Source organism: Salmo salar, chromosome ssa11 (genome assembly GCF_905237065.1).
Source record: "Salmo salar chromosome ssa11, Ssal_v3.1, whole genome shotgun sequence".
NCBI classification, from domain to species: Eukaryota; Metazoa; Chordata; class Actinopteri; order Salmoniformes; family Salmonidae; genus Salmo; species Salmo salar.
This window is the reverse complement of record NC_059452.1, coordinates 35,537,763-35,552,667: the sequence shown is the minus strand read 5'-3', so window position 1 is coordinate 35,552,667 and position 14,905 is coordinate 35,537,763.

Here is a 14,905-nt window from a genome sequence, read left to right as displayed (position 1 = left end):
TTTGCTTCCGTTTAAGAATCATTTTTCAAAATAATCACACGCAAACACAGTTCACTTTCATAGCAGCCACATACAAACAGCTCATTGAATATATATAATAACTTCTCGCATCTATCTACGTGCTCTCCTCTCACTTTTTCCCCTCCCTTGTGGACTTTACATCAGCTGTCTGTGACCAGGCAAAAAAAACTCCCGCTAACCGCTACACACACCCTACATCCATGTCATGTCATAGTCAACGTAGCTACTAGAACTAATGTGTTAGTAAACCCGCTACAATCATGCAGTACAGTGTACAGTCAGCAGCAAGCAGTTTAGCCATTACTCCCCGGTGCAGTACAGTGTACAGTTTAGCCATTACACCCCGGTGCAGTACAGTGTACAGTTTAGCCATTACACCCCGGTGCAGTACAGTGTACAGTTTAGCCGTTACACCCCGGTGCAGTAAAATGTACAGTTTAGCCGTTACACCCCGGTGCAGTACAGTGTACAGTTTAGCCGTTACACCCCGGTGCAGTACAGTGTACAGTTTAGCCATTACACCCCGGTGCAGTACAGTGTACAGTTTAGCCGTTACACCCCGGTGCAGTAAAATGTACAGTTTAGCCGTTACACCCCGGTGCAGTACAGTGTACAGTTTAGCCGTTACACTCCGGTGCAGTACAGTGTACAGTTTAGCCGTTACTCCCCGGTGCAGTACAGGGTACAGTTTAGCCGTTACTCCCCAGTGCAGTACAGTGTACAGTCAGCAGCAAGCAGTTTAGCCGTTACAGCCCGCTGGCAATAATAAAACCAAAAGCTTATGTTGACTTGGAAGAGTTCCAGTGTTGGATAGCCAAAGACAACTAGCTAACATAGCCTCCCTCTCTGTTTGAGCTGGGTGTTTGAGTAGGCTAAACTAGCTAAGTAAGTGAAAGTGAACAAAAATATACACACTCTCTCTTGCTTGCTTCTCCTTAATTTTGGAAGAAAGACATTTTTTCAAAACTGTTCAAATATAGTCTTTATCTCTCTTTGAGTCGACTACTCAACACATTTTATGCACTGCAGTGCTAGCTAGTTGTAGCTTATGCTTTCAGTACTAGATTATTTCTCTGATCCTTTGATTGGGTGGACAACATGTCAGTTTATTCTTCAAGAGCTCTGATAGGTTGGAGGACCTCCTCCTGGAAGTTGTCATAATTACTGTGTAAGTCTATGGAACGGGGTGAGAACCATGAGCCTACTAGGTTTTGTATTGAAGTCAATGTACCCAGAGGAGGACAGAAGCTAGCGGTCTGCTGGCTATACCATGGTGCTACCCTACAGAGTGCTGCTGAGGATTCTGTAGACCTTCATTGCAAAACAGTGTGTTTTAACCTGTTGGGGCTAGGGGGCAGTATTTGCACGGCCGTATAAAAAACGTATGCTAGTATGCTAGTTCTGAACATCACATGCTAATGTAAGAAAAATTTGATTACCTTTGCTGTTCTTCGTCAGAATGCACTCCCAGGACTTCTACTTCAACAACAAATGTTGTTTTGGTTCGAAATAATCCATAGTTATATTGAAATAGCTCCGTTTTGTTCATGTGTTGAGGTCAGTATCCGAAGGGTTTCGTGACAAAAAATTTCAAAATATTCCATTACCGTACTTCGAAGCATGTCAAATGCTGTTTAAAATCAATTTTTATGCTATTTTTCTCGTAAAATAGCGCTAATATTCCAACCGGGCGACGTTGTATTCGTTCAAAGAGAGAAAGAAAAACATGGAGTCCTCTCGTGCATGCGCACTCCAGTGTCAGTGTTCCCTGCCTGACCACTCACAAACACTCCTGCTGTTTTTCGCCCAGAGACTGCAGAGCTCTCGTTCCACTTTCTGGCGCCTTCTGAGAGCCAATAAAAGCCTTAGAAAATGTCATGTTACAGCAGAGATGCTGTATTTTTGATAGAGATGCCCTAGAAGGACAACAAATTGTCAGACAGGGCACTTCCTGCATGGAATCTTCTCAGGTTTTGGCCTGCCATATGAGTTCTGTTATACTCACAGACACCATTCAAACAGTTTTAGAAACTTTAGAGTGTTTTCTATCCAAATCTACTAATTATATGCATAGTCTCGTTTCTGGGTAAGAGTAGTAACCAGTTTAAATCGGGTACGTTTTTTATCCGGCCGTGAAAATACTGCCCCCTAGCCCCAACAGGTTAACAGGGGCTCACATCCTTTCGAGTGTACCTTAAAATCCCGTCTGTAAGGAGTATAATTTCAGCACCCATCCTGATGCTCACTGGAAGATGGCGAGCGCATAGACCTCTCCATGAGCTCCTTTGAGATGATGACTGTTCTTCCTAGTCTGTGATTGTGGCTACTTCCTCCTTTATTAGTGATAGCTTACACAGTGCTTTTTTCCAGCCCATGATTGTGAAATTATTGCATGTTTTATTGTCACATGTTCCATGATGCGAATGCTACAGTAACTATACAACTGGGCTTGTGTATCATCAGATCCAAGACTGACCCAAAATCTAACTGTCCGTCCATAGCATCAACATCGTAGTTGAGGGGCCATGGCTGGTGGATAAATTGAGAGAAGGTGGCAGAGAAGCAACCAAGGTTGTGTTTTGCAGCATGCAGTACATCCACTGTCGTAACTATAAATGATGCATTTGGCAATTCCTTCATTGATAAGGGAATAATATGTTCAAAGGTAAATGATTAAAGAATCCAACCCTGTCACGTAACCAATGAGTAATTAGTAGTTATGTAGCATGTATAATGAATAATTAAAGTACTAATCGAAATGCCCATAAGGTCTAGTAGAGGCCCGGGACAAAAATGAAATGTGTGTGTGTGTGTGTGTGTATTAGTGTGCCTAAGAAAATAGTAGACTGTGTTTGACCCGACCTAGTGAGGAACTTTGAGTAACTTAGAGAAGAAAGGGAGTGACCCTCAAGGTCTCTCTAATCTCGGGGGAAAGGCAGACAGCACTGGGTAGTGATTAACAGTGGTGAGAATTCCAGGGAGGGATACAACTCACCTACTCTTTGTGTGGAGGTATGTGCATAGGTGGAGAGTTAACATAAAATGAATGTCTTTGTGTATGTCACGTCCTGACCAGTAGAGGGTGTAGTTGGGTCAGGACATGGCAGAAGGGAGTGAGTGTTTTATTGTTTCATTTAATTTTGGCCGTGTGACTTCCAATCAAGCACAGCTGTAGAGGGTTGTGGTTGATTGGGAGTCACACATAAGTTGCCTACGTTTCCGTTGTGTGGGTGTGGGTAATTGTTCTTGTCACAGTTGTTGCACCTGACAGGACTGTGTTGGCTGTCAGTTTTGTTGTTTTGTGAATTGCATAGTGTTCGTGACATTAAAAATGACGAACCCTAACTCCGCCGCATTTTGGTCCACTTCTTCCGTAGACAGCCGTTACAGAATTACCCACCAACAAAGGACCAAGCGGCGGAAGAGGAAGGAGCAGCAGGACTACTGCGTTATGGACAAATGGACGTGGGAACAGATCCTGGACGGAGAGGGACCATGGACTCAGGCTGGGGATTATCGCCTCCCGCAGTGGGAGATTGAAGCGGCGAGAGCGGAGTGGCGATACTACGAGGAGAGAGAGCGCAACGAGCGCGAGAGGCAGCCCCAAGAATTTTTTTGGGGGGGGCACACGGGACAGTCGGTGGAGCTGAGGTCGGAACCAGAGCCAGTCGGGATGACATTGGAGGTGAGCGAGGGATATGAGACAGAGACTGTGACGGGGTTAATGGGAAAATTAGGAGAGAGAGAGCTGCTAGTGTGGTGCATAAAGTACGGCATTCGCCCTAATGAGCGTGTTGTGGGTATGATGTCACCTGAGGCAGCTCTCCATACTCGTCCTGAGGTGCGTGCTGGTTGTCTGGTAAAGACTGTGCCTGCGCCCAGAAACAGGCCTCCTGCATGTCTTCCCAGCCCTGCACATCCTGTACCTACGCCCAGAACCAAGCCTCCTGCATGTCTTCCCATCCTGGTCAAGCCCGTGCCTCCTCCACGGACCAGTACTCCAGTGGGTCTCCCTATCCGGGTCAAGCCCGTGTCTCCTCCACGGACCAGTCCTCCAGTGGATCTCCCTATCCTGGTCAAGCCCGTGTCTCCTCCACGGACCAGTCCTCTAGTGGGTCTCCCTATCCTGGTCAAGCCCGTGTCTCCTCCACGGACCGGTCCTCCAGTGGGTCTCTCCACCCTGGTCTCTCCTGTGCCACCTCCTCAAACCAGGCCTCCAGCGGGCCTTCCCAGACTGGTGAGTCCAGGGCCTGCGCCCAGAGCCAGGCCTCCGTTATGTCTCCCCAGCCTGGTGAATCCTGAGTCGGAGCTGCCCGCCAGTCAACAGTCGTCGGAGCTGCCCGCCAGTCAACAGTCGTCGGAGTGGCCGGACTGCCCTGAACTGCCGGAGTGGCCGGACTGCCCTGTTCTGCCCGAGTGGCCGGACTGCCCTGTTCTGCCCGAGTGGCCGGACTGCCCTGTTCTGCCCGAGTGGCCGGACTGCCCTGTTCTGCCCGAGTGGCCGGACTGCCCTGTTCTGCCCGAGTGGCCGGACTGCCCTGTTCTGCCCGAGTGGCCGGACTGCCCTGTTCTGCCCGAGTGGCCGGACTGCCCTGTTCTGCCCGAGTGGCCGGACTGCCCTGTTCTGCCCGAGTGGCCGGACTGCCCTGTTCTGCCAGAGGTGCCCGCCTGCCCTGATCTGCCAGGGTGCCCGGCCTGTCAGGATCCGCCAGAGTGGTCCTCCTGCCCTCCGGTCCAGCCCGAGTGGTCCTCCTGCCCTCCGGTCCAGCCCGAGTGGCCCGCATGCCTTCCGGCCCAGCCCGAGTGGCCCGCATGTCTTCCGACCCAGCCAGAGTGGTCCGTCTGCCAGGGTCAGCCCGAGTGGCCCGTCTGCCCGGCGCAGCGATCGGCGCCAACAGAGTGGGCGACGCCGAAGGTGGAGCGAGGTCCACGTCCTGCACCTGAGCCACCTCCAGGATAGGTGGGTTGGGGAGGGAGGGTGTAGCACAGTGCCGTCGGTGACGGCAGCCACCCTCCCTTCCCTCCCTTATTGTTTAGGTGTTCCTTTTGTTGGGGATTTTTTTTTTTGTGTTTTCCTTTTTTTAGGTGCATCCCGGGGTCTGCACCTTGAGGGGGGGGGTACTGTCACGTCCTGACCAGTAGAGGGTGTAGTTGGGTCAGGACGTGGCAGAAGGGAGTGAGTGTTTTATTGTTTCATTTAATTTTGGCCGTGTGACTTCCAATCAAGCACAGCTGTAGAGGGTTGTGGTTGATTGGGAGTCACACATAAGTTGCCTACGTTTACGTTGTGTGGGTGTGGGTAATTGTTCTTGTCACAGTTGTTGCACCTGACAGGACTGTGTTGGCTGTCAGTTTTGTTGTTTTGTGAATTGCATAGTGTTCGTGACATTAAAAATGACGAACCCTAACTCCGCCGCATTTTGGTCCACTTCTTCCGTAGACAGCCGTTACAGTGTAATGGACTTCAGAACGTTCTCTGAATAAACTGTACAGACCTTTTGCAGAAAGGTGAGTCCTTGCCTAATTATTCTTAACCCAGTGTCTTACAAACCTTGGGGATTAGTCAAGGCTTATTGATTGTTAATTATTATCATTGGGATAGAAAATTCCACTGACATTCATGTAAAAAAAGACATGTAGGAATGTATGTAGGAATCAATTATGAACAAATCAGTACCAATATTACTTGTCTTTGATGTCTCCAGGACAATTAAACCGGTCACGGAAGTTTACTTCCGCCTTCAGGAAGCACTGAGACCTAATGCCTGGAGAATCTCAATGCATAGACACAAGAATGGTGGAGATGTTTCACAGCCAGACAGACCCGGAGACCTAGGAGCACATTCAGTCAGACTTTACTTCAGGCAATGGCCACATCAGGTGTGTGGTGGCCAAAGTGGCGTTCGGCATGGGCATCCAGGTGGACGACATCAGACGGGTGGTGCATTTGGGGGCTTCCAGTGACTTCCTTTCCTACTGGCAGGAAGTTGGGAGGGACCACAAGGAAGGATGTTTTCCCTAGGTGAGGAAGGTGATCCTGTCCTTTGGTCTTAACAACAAGGACAAGGGCACGACTCAGTCCCACAACAAGAGTGTTCGCCTTCTGTTCAATACAGCGCATCAATCTGGGTGCCGAAGGTGAACTATCCAGTCACTTCCGCCCGACATTGGCTCAGAGTACTTTACCACGACGAGGTCTGTCATTTATTCCAACGCTGGGCATTACATGGGCACAACTACGCAGAGATACGTTCCTACCACAGACAATTGAAACTGGCTGCATTTTTTGAAGATGACGAAACTGATCTGTCTGACAGGCATCGTTTCATGCCAAAATCCATCTGGGAACCTCGGTTCAACCTCCTGTCATCCTGTGCCTGATTCAAATCGGATAAAGATTCCATATCCAGACTGCCTGTCGTCGACAAAGAAACAACACACTCTGGTTAAAGGGTTATACTTTGCACAAAGTGAAAGCAGTATTTTAGAAACAAGTTTACCACCTGCATGTCTGCTGTTAGAGGTGTTCAATGGTTCCACCATAAAGGAGATAAACACTCCAAATAGAAATAATGGGACAACACCTGGGCTAGTAAAGACAGACAAGAAGGAATGTCAAGCATCATTTGTTTTCCTTTTTCAACAGTGTAACCCTTTCTTTCTGACATAAGCATCTGCTGAAGAATGTGCTGCATGGCAGCCACTGCCTCCAGCATTGAGGTCTCGAACCACCTTCTCCTCTGAGTTCAAGTGTTATTGTCACATGCACAAGAACAGTGAAATGCATAAAAACAGAGTCAACCGTTTCAATTTCAGTTTCAATTATTTTCTTGGTCCTGTGCAGACTTTGTAAATCAAACAAATACACGTGTGAACACCAAAATATGTTTTTTTTGTTTCAACTTATGTTAGAATAAATAGTGAATGATTTATAAACTGTATGTCATTCATTACCTGCAGGGAATAAGAAATACAGAAGGTCATATTGTGTTAATCATAACCCTATGCACCAGAGAGACATTAACCTCAAAGCACAGCCAAGTGGTTCTCCCTTTGGCCTGTCTCCCGGCAACGTTCTTTGGCCTGTTTGTAGGTTCTTAGCATGTTCCCCAATTTACGTCTGAACTCAGTTCTTCTCAGGGTAACCGTGATCCGCAAAGAGCCCCTCCATCTTCTTGTAGAAGGCATTTGGAGGGACCCTGAGAGCCAGCATGTTGAGTCAAGTGAGTTTGAGAGCTGGAGGGACCCATGAGAGCCAGCAGGTTTAGTCAGGAGAGTTTGAGAGCTGGAGGGACGCATGAAAGCCAGGAGTCAGGAGAGTTTGAGAGCTAGAGGGACCCATGAAAGCCAGGAGTCAGGAGTTTGAGAGCTAGAGGGACCCATGAGAGCCAGGAGTCAGCAGAGTTTGGGACACAGAGGCAGCTTGTCCAGCATTCTTATCTAACCAGTGACAAATTACAGTAATCAGATGGGACATATTTCATCTATTTATATTGTACAAGTGCTTGATTATTTATTGCATGAAGCACTTTCAGTGTTTACAACATTGAGACCCTTTTGGAAATAGGCCCCTACCTTACAAGACGTGTTGTGTGAAGTTTGCGCTGCTGAACTTGACATCTTGAAATTTACTGTGCCTGAGCTATATTACTGAAGAACTGAATATTGCATGTTACACTGAAATGATTATATCAGCCTTTTGTATTGAAAACACTGAAACTGCCATTCTAAGCCCGCCAGCCCGTACAGCTTGTGTACTATTTTAAACATCTTTGTAATAAAATATATATTTTGTGATAATCCTGTGTTGTGTGATTCCATTACCAGCATCCAGTTGTAGTCTCCATTGATCCTGCCCTATCATAAAACCTGTGGTTGTTACAATGTTCTATTCATATTTTTGCATATGTTACAACAGAGAGAAAGAGGTGAAGCGAGAGGGTTTACTCTGCCCAAAATCTGTCCACAATGGAGGTCAATGAGAGCGTCGAATTTGGTCAGCAAAAAATGCAATTGCTAATTTGCTACACAAGGCTTCTTTGATCGAATAGAAGTTTCGTAATGGTTAGGTTGTTACGAATGCACTGATATAAGTGGACGCACGTGGAATTTCGGCAACTTTGAAAAAACATATTTTATATTGGAGTTGTGCTGTTGTTCACGCACATATCTGCCCTCTCATTGGCTAGTATAGTCCCACCTGATCTCGCCTGCCTTCCATCTTTGAGGACATGCGTTAGAGTGGTCACTCGACTATGTTGTCAATATAATGAATAATAGTTGGTTACAACCATCCGACAGGTAGCGTGTAAATAATCAAGCTTTTGTACAATTACACAATAAATACCTTTGCTGGCTATCTCCATGTCCGCACAATTACCAAACACAAGTTGTACTCAGGATAGGCCTACTTACAATTAACACATTAACAGAACACAGAGACTGGATAGAAGCCTTGTCAGCTGTGAATCGTTGGATTTGATTATGCTGAGCCGTGGGGCATCGGTCTATGGCCCATGACTTGAACGGGAAAAAGCGGTGGGGGAGGAGCACCCTTCTCAAATGGAACAGTAATCTGCGCCGATCGGCCATGTTGTCAACATGAAGGCAGCATGGTGCATCTCCCAGAAACATACAACAGATTTTTTCCATAAAATATACATTTTAATTTTCAAACTAGTTTTCATTGGGAAGGCACGTAAAGCATTTTTTATCAAAACCAATCACTTTTGCATGTGAAAACACAGAATCCTACTCATAATTATGTCATTTTTTTTAGACGACTTCACCGTGGGATTTGAACGGGGCACCTGGCTCATGCCCAGGAGGCAGCTCGGTTCCAAAACTAATGCAATCAACTTTCACTTGATGCACAACACGCCAACCCGGGCGCCCGGACAGATTAATCGAATCCCCTCAATGAAAGTAGGTTTGCTGCTACAGTAGGTCAGGGCTGCGTTCAGTACGAAACAACATACTGCAACGTTCAATTAAACGGAAATGGTGCTGTTCTGAACAACCAGTTGAACAACTAGGAGGGGTTGGGTTGTGGGTTCAAAATGCACCGCTGCCCTTTAAATACATCACTCATTGCGTCAAGCCACATCCACCAAATGGAGCAAACATACATCAAAGTCTGTTCAAGAACGTTCAGTACAAGCCATTACCGAACATTGCAAACATTTAATCAAACTGAATGGGTGCATTTTCCAGAGCCACTCCTGCAACTAATCAGAGCAAACAAACAATTAATTAAAATGGACCAATGACCTTAAAATTCACAATCAGATGTCTACAGTATTTTTTTCTAGTAATGCACCTCCACACTCTTTCAACATTTAATTGTGTAGGAATGTCATGTGAATTCTCTAATAAGTGTAATGCACGTTTCTTTTGACATTGATAGGCTTTACACGTACCTGCTTATTCCACGTTCTTCTACGGATGCCCTCCATTTATTTCTAACATACACTGATTATTCATTTTAGAGGTCGACCGATTATGATTTTTCAACGCCGATACCGATTATTGGAGGACCGAAAAAAAGCCCATACCGATTAATCGGACAATTTTTTATTTATTTGTAATAATGACAATTACAACAATACTGAATGAACACTTATTTTAACTTAATATAATACATAAATACTATCAATTTAGCCTCAAATAAATAATGAAACATGTTCAATTTGGTTTAAATAATGCAAAAACAAAGTGTTGGAGAAGAAAGTAAAAGTGCAATATGTGCCATGTAAAAAAGCTAACGTTTAAGTTCCTTGCTCAGAACATGAGAACATATGAAAGCTGGTGGTTCCTTCTAACATGAGTCTGCAATATTCCCAGGTAAGAAGTTTTAGGTTGTAGTTATTATAGGAAATATAGGACTATTTCTCTCTATACGATTTGTATTTCATATACCTTTGACTATTGGATGTTCTTATAGGCACTTTAGTATTGCCAGTGTAACAGTATAGCTTCCGTCCCTCTCCTTGCTCCTACCTGGGCTCAAACCAGGAACACATCGACAACAGCCACCCTCGAAGCAGCGTTACCCATGCAGAGCAAGGGGAACAACTGCTCAAATCAAATTAAATGTATTTATATAGCCCTTCTTATATCAGCTGATATCTCAAAGTGCTGTACAGAAACCCAGCCTGAAACTCCAAACAGCAAGCAATGCAGGTGTAGAAGCACGGTGGCTAGGAAAAACTCCCTAGAAAGGCCAAAACCTAGGAAGAAACCTAGAGAGGAACCAGGCTATGAGGGCTGGCCAGTCCTCTTCTGGCTGTGCCGGGTGGAGATTATAACAGAACATGGCCAAGATGTTCAAATGTTCATAAATGACCAGCATGGTCAAATAATAATAATCATAGTAGTTGTCGAGGGTGCAACAAGTCAGCAACTCAAGAGTAAGTGTCAGTTGGCTTTTTCATAGCCGATCTTTGAGAGTATCTCTACCGCTCCTGCTGTCTCTAGAGAGTTGAAAACAGCAGGTTTGGGACAGGTAGCACGTCCGGTGAACAGGTCAGGGTTCCATAGCCGCATGCAGAACAGCTGAAACTGGAGCAGCAGCATGGCCAGGTGGGCTGGGGACAGCAAGGAGTCATCATGCCAGGTAGTCCTGAGGCATGGTCCTAGGGCTCAGGTCCTCCGAGAGAGAGAGAAAGAAAGAAAGAGAGAAAGAGAGAATTAGAAAGAACATATTTAAATTCACACAGGACACCAGATAAGACAAGAGAAATACTCCAGATGTAACAGACTGACCCTAGCCCCCCGACACATAAACTACTGCAACATAAATACTGGAGGCTGAGACAGGAGGGGTCAGAAGACACTGTGGCCCCATCCGATGATACCCCCGGACAGGGCCAAACAGGCAGGATATAACCCCACCCACTTTGCCAAAGCACAGCCCCCACACCACTAGAGGGATATCTCCAACCACCAACTTACCATCCTGAGACAAGGCCGAGTATAGCCCACAAAGATCTCCGCCACGGCACAACCCAAGGGGGGACGCCAACCCAGACAGGAAGACCACGTCAGTGACTCAACCCACTCAAGTGACGCACCCCTCCTAGGGACGGCATGGAAGAACACCAGTAAACCAGTGACTCAGCCCCTGTAATAGGGTTAGAGGCAGAGAATCCCAGTGGAGAGAGGGAAACCGGCCAGACAGCAAGGGCGGTTCGTTGCTCCAGAGCCTTTCCGTTCACCTTCACACTCCTGGGCCAGACTACACTTAATCATAGGACCTACTGAAGAGATGAGTCTTCAGTAAAGACTTAAAGGTTGAGACTGAGTCTGCGTCTCTCACATGGGTAGGCAGACCATTCCATAAAAATTGAGCTCTATAGGAGAAAGCCCTGCCTCCAGCTGTTTGCTTAGAAATTCTAGGGACAATTAGGAGGCCTGCGTCTTGTGACCGTAGCGTACGTGTAGGTATGTACGGCAGGACCAAATCGGAAAGATAGGTAGGAGCAAGCCCATGTAATGCTTTGTAGGTTAGCAGTAAAACCTTGAAATCAGCCCTTGCCTTAACAGGAAGCCAGTGTAGGGAGGCTAGCACTGGAGTAATATGATCAAAGTCTCAGAGCGAGTGATGTTTGAAACGCTATTAGCGTGCACCCTGCTAACTAGCTAGCCATTTCACATCGGTTACACCAGCCTAATCTTGGGAGTTGATAGGCTTGAAGTCATAAACAGCGCAATGCTTGAAGAAGTGCAAAGGGCTGCTGGCAAAACGCACAAAAGTGCTGTTTGAATGAATGCTTACGAGCCTGCTGGTGCCTACCACCGCTCAGTCAGACTGCTCTATCAAATGTCAAATCATAGACTTAATTATAATATAATAAACACACAGAAATACGAGCCTTAGGTCATTAATATGGTCGAATCCGGAAACTATCATCTCGAAAAAACTAAACGTTTATTTTTTCAGGGAAATACGGAACCGTTCCATATTTTATCTAACGGGTGGCATTCCTAAGTCTAAATATTCCTGTTACATTGCACAACATTCAATGTTATGGCAAATTAGTTCGCAACGAGCCAGGCGGCCCAAACTGTTGCATATACCCTGACTCTGCGTGCAATGAACGTAAGAGAACTGACACAATTTCACCTGGTTAATATTGCCTGCTAACCTGGATTTCTTTTAGCTAAATATGCAGGTTTAAAAATATATACTTCTGTGTAGTGATTTTAAGAAAGGCATTGATGTTTATGGTTAGGTACAGTCGTGCAACAATTGTGATTTTTTTCGCAAATGCGCTTTTGTTAAATCATCCCGGTTTGGTGAAGTCGGCTGTCTTTGTTAGGAAGAAATAGCAACGAGCCAGGTGGCCCAAACTGCTGCATATACCCTGACTCTGTTGCAGAGGTGACACATTTTCCCTAGTTAAAAGAAATTCATGTTAGCAGGCAATATTAACTAACTATGCATGTTTAAAAATATATACTTCTGTATTGATTTTAAGGAAGACATTGATGTTTATGGTTAGGTACAAGTTGGAGCAACGACAGTCCTTTTTCGCGAATGCGCACCGCATCGATTATATGCAACGCAGGACAGGCTAGATAAACTTGTAATATCATCAACCATGTGTAGTTAACTAGTGATTATGATTGATTCAAATCAAATCAAATCAAATGTATTTATATAGCCCTTCGTACATCAGCTGATATCTCAAAGTGCTGTACAGAAACCCAGCCTAAAACCCCAAACAGCAAGCAATGCATGTGAAAGAAGCACGGTGGCTAGGAAAAACTCCCTAGGAAAAACTCCCTAGAAAGGCCAAAAACCTAGGAAGAAACCTAGAGAGGAACCAGGCTATGAGGGGTGGCCAGTCCTCTTCTGGCTGTGCAGGGTGGATATTATAACAGAACATGGTCAAGATGTTAAAATGTTCATAAATGACCAGCATGGTCAAATAATAATAATCATAGTAGTTGTCGAGGGTGCAACAAGCACGTCCGGTGAACAGGTCAGGGTTCCATAGCCGCAGGCAGAACAGTTAAAACTGGAGCAGCAGCACGGCCAGGTGGACTGGGGACAGCAAGGAGTCATCATACCAGGTAGTCCTGAGGCATGGTCCAAGGGCTCAGGTCCTCCGAGAGAAAGACAGAAAGAGAGAATTAGAGACAGCATATTTAAATTCACACAGGACACCGGATAAGACAAGAGAAATACTCCAGATGTAACAGACAGACCCTAGCCCCCCGACACATAAACTACTGCAGCATAAATACTGGAGGCTGAGACAGGAGGGATCAGAAGACACTGTGGCCCCATCCGATGATACCCCCGGACAGGGCCAAACAGGCAGGATATAATTGATTGATTGATTGTTTTTATAAGATAAGTTTAATGCTAGCTAGCAACTTACCTTGGCTTCTTACTGCATTCGCGTAACAGGCAGGCTCCTCGTGGAGTGCAATGTAAAGCAGGTGGTTAGAGCGTTGGACTAGTTAACCGTAAGGTTGCAAGATTGAATCCCCAAGCTGACAAAGTAAAACTCTGTCGTTCTGCCCCTGAACAAGGCAGTTAACCCACCATTCCTAGGCCGTCATTGAAAATAAGAATGTGTTCTTAACTGACTTGCCTAGTTAAAAAAGATTATATAGAAAGAAAAAAAATAATTATATATATATATATTTATTTTTTTTATCGGCAAATCGGTGGCCAAAAATACCGATTACCGATTGTTATGAAAACTTGAAATCGGCCATTCTGATTAATCGGTCAACCTCTAATTAATTTATTCTCCATTACTCTGCGCCACCACCTCCAGCACTGTAGGTGTCAGCATTCACCTCAAACGTTTGTTTCCAGACCACCATTATACCAGAGAAGAAGAAGAAGAAGAAGAAGAAGAACTCAGTGCAAACAAATAATGTATATAAATCCTGGAATGTAATTCTATCTATTGGCCATTGAGAGCACACCCCAGTGGGAGCAGTCCTCCACAGGAATGAATGGAATTCTACAGTATTTCAATTAATTGTTTCAAGGACAAAATTACATGTATTTAAGTACTTATTTTGGGATGTTGGGGACAGTAACATTAGCTATCTCTAAAAATTATACTTGTTTTACTTGTAATGTTTTTATATTTTTTGTAATGTTTTATTTGTATGTTTAGCTCACATAAAATTAATTTAAAAGTATGCATTAAGGTGTATGTAATATAATAAATGTGGCAAAAACGAATGTAGACATTAATAAATGCATCTCCATAGCTTCCTACATGTTTTACAACGTTGGGGGATTGCCAAGATGGAGGCACGGTGGCTTCAACACAGATCCCCCTAAATATCATCTAGTGTATATATAAATAATTGGTGCAAACTCAGCCCAAACCCAGCGCATGCAGTCAGTGATGCCAATTTAGCAACTTTTCAGACTACCCTGGCAACTTTTTGTCAAACAGCACCTAGCAACAAATTTAGCTACTTTTAAAAATGTATTTGGAACTTTTGAAAAGTGTCTCAAACGTTAAAATGCACGCATTTCCCCTCTAAATGACACAAAAACGATTTTCTCTGTCACGAACTCAGTCACAACACATGTGCCTGCCTGCAAAAGTGCATTGTGAGTGACCTCAGCAGCAGGTGCTCAGCTCGTGCACAGGCAGCAGCAGGCCAGCAGCAATTTCAGCAAATTGCAAATCATTGGTGGCTGACTGCAGCAGCAATAGTACGGGTTCGACGAGCCAAACCCAATGAATATAGTTGGTCACGAATGTTTGATCTTGTACCAAACTTACAACATCAATCAACATGCCTCAATCAAAAATGTACAGCCAGAAGTACAGAAAATAGTGGGAGTCTGTACCTGAACAAATGTCAAATCATAGTTTTTGCCGAAATGGCCAGTCAATTT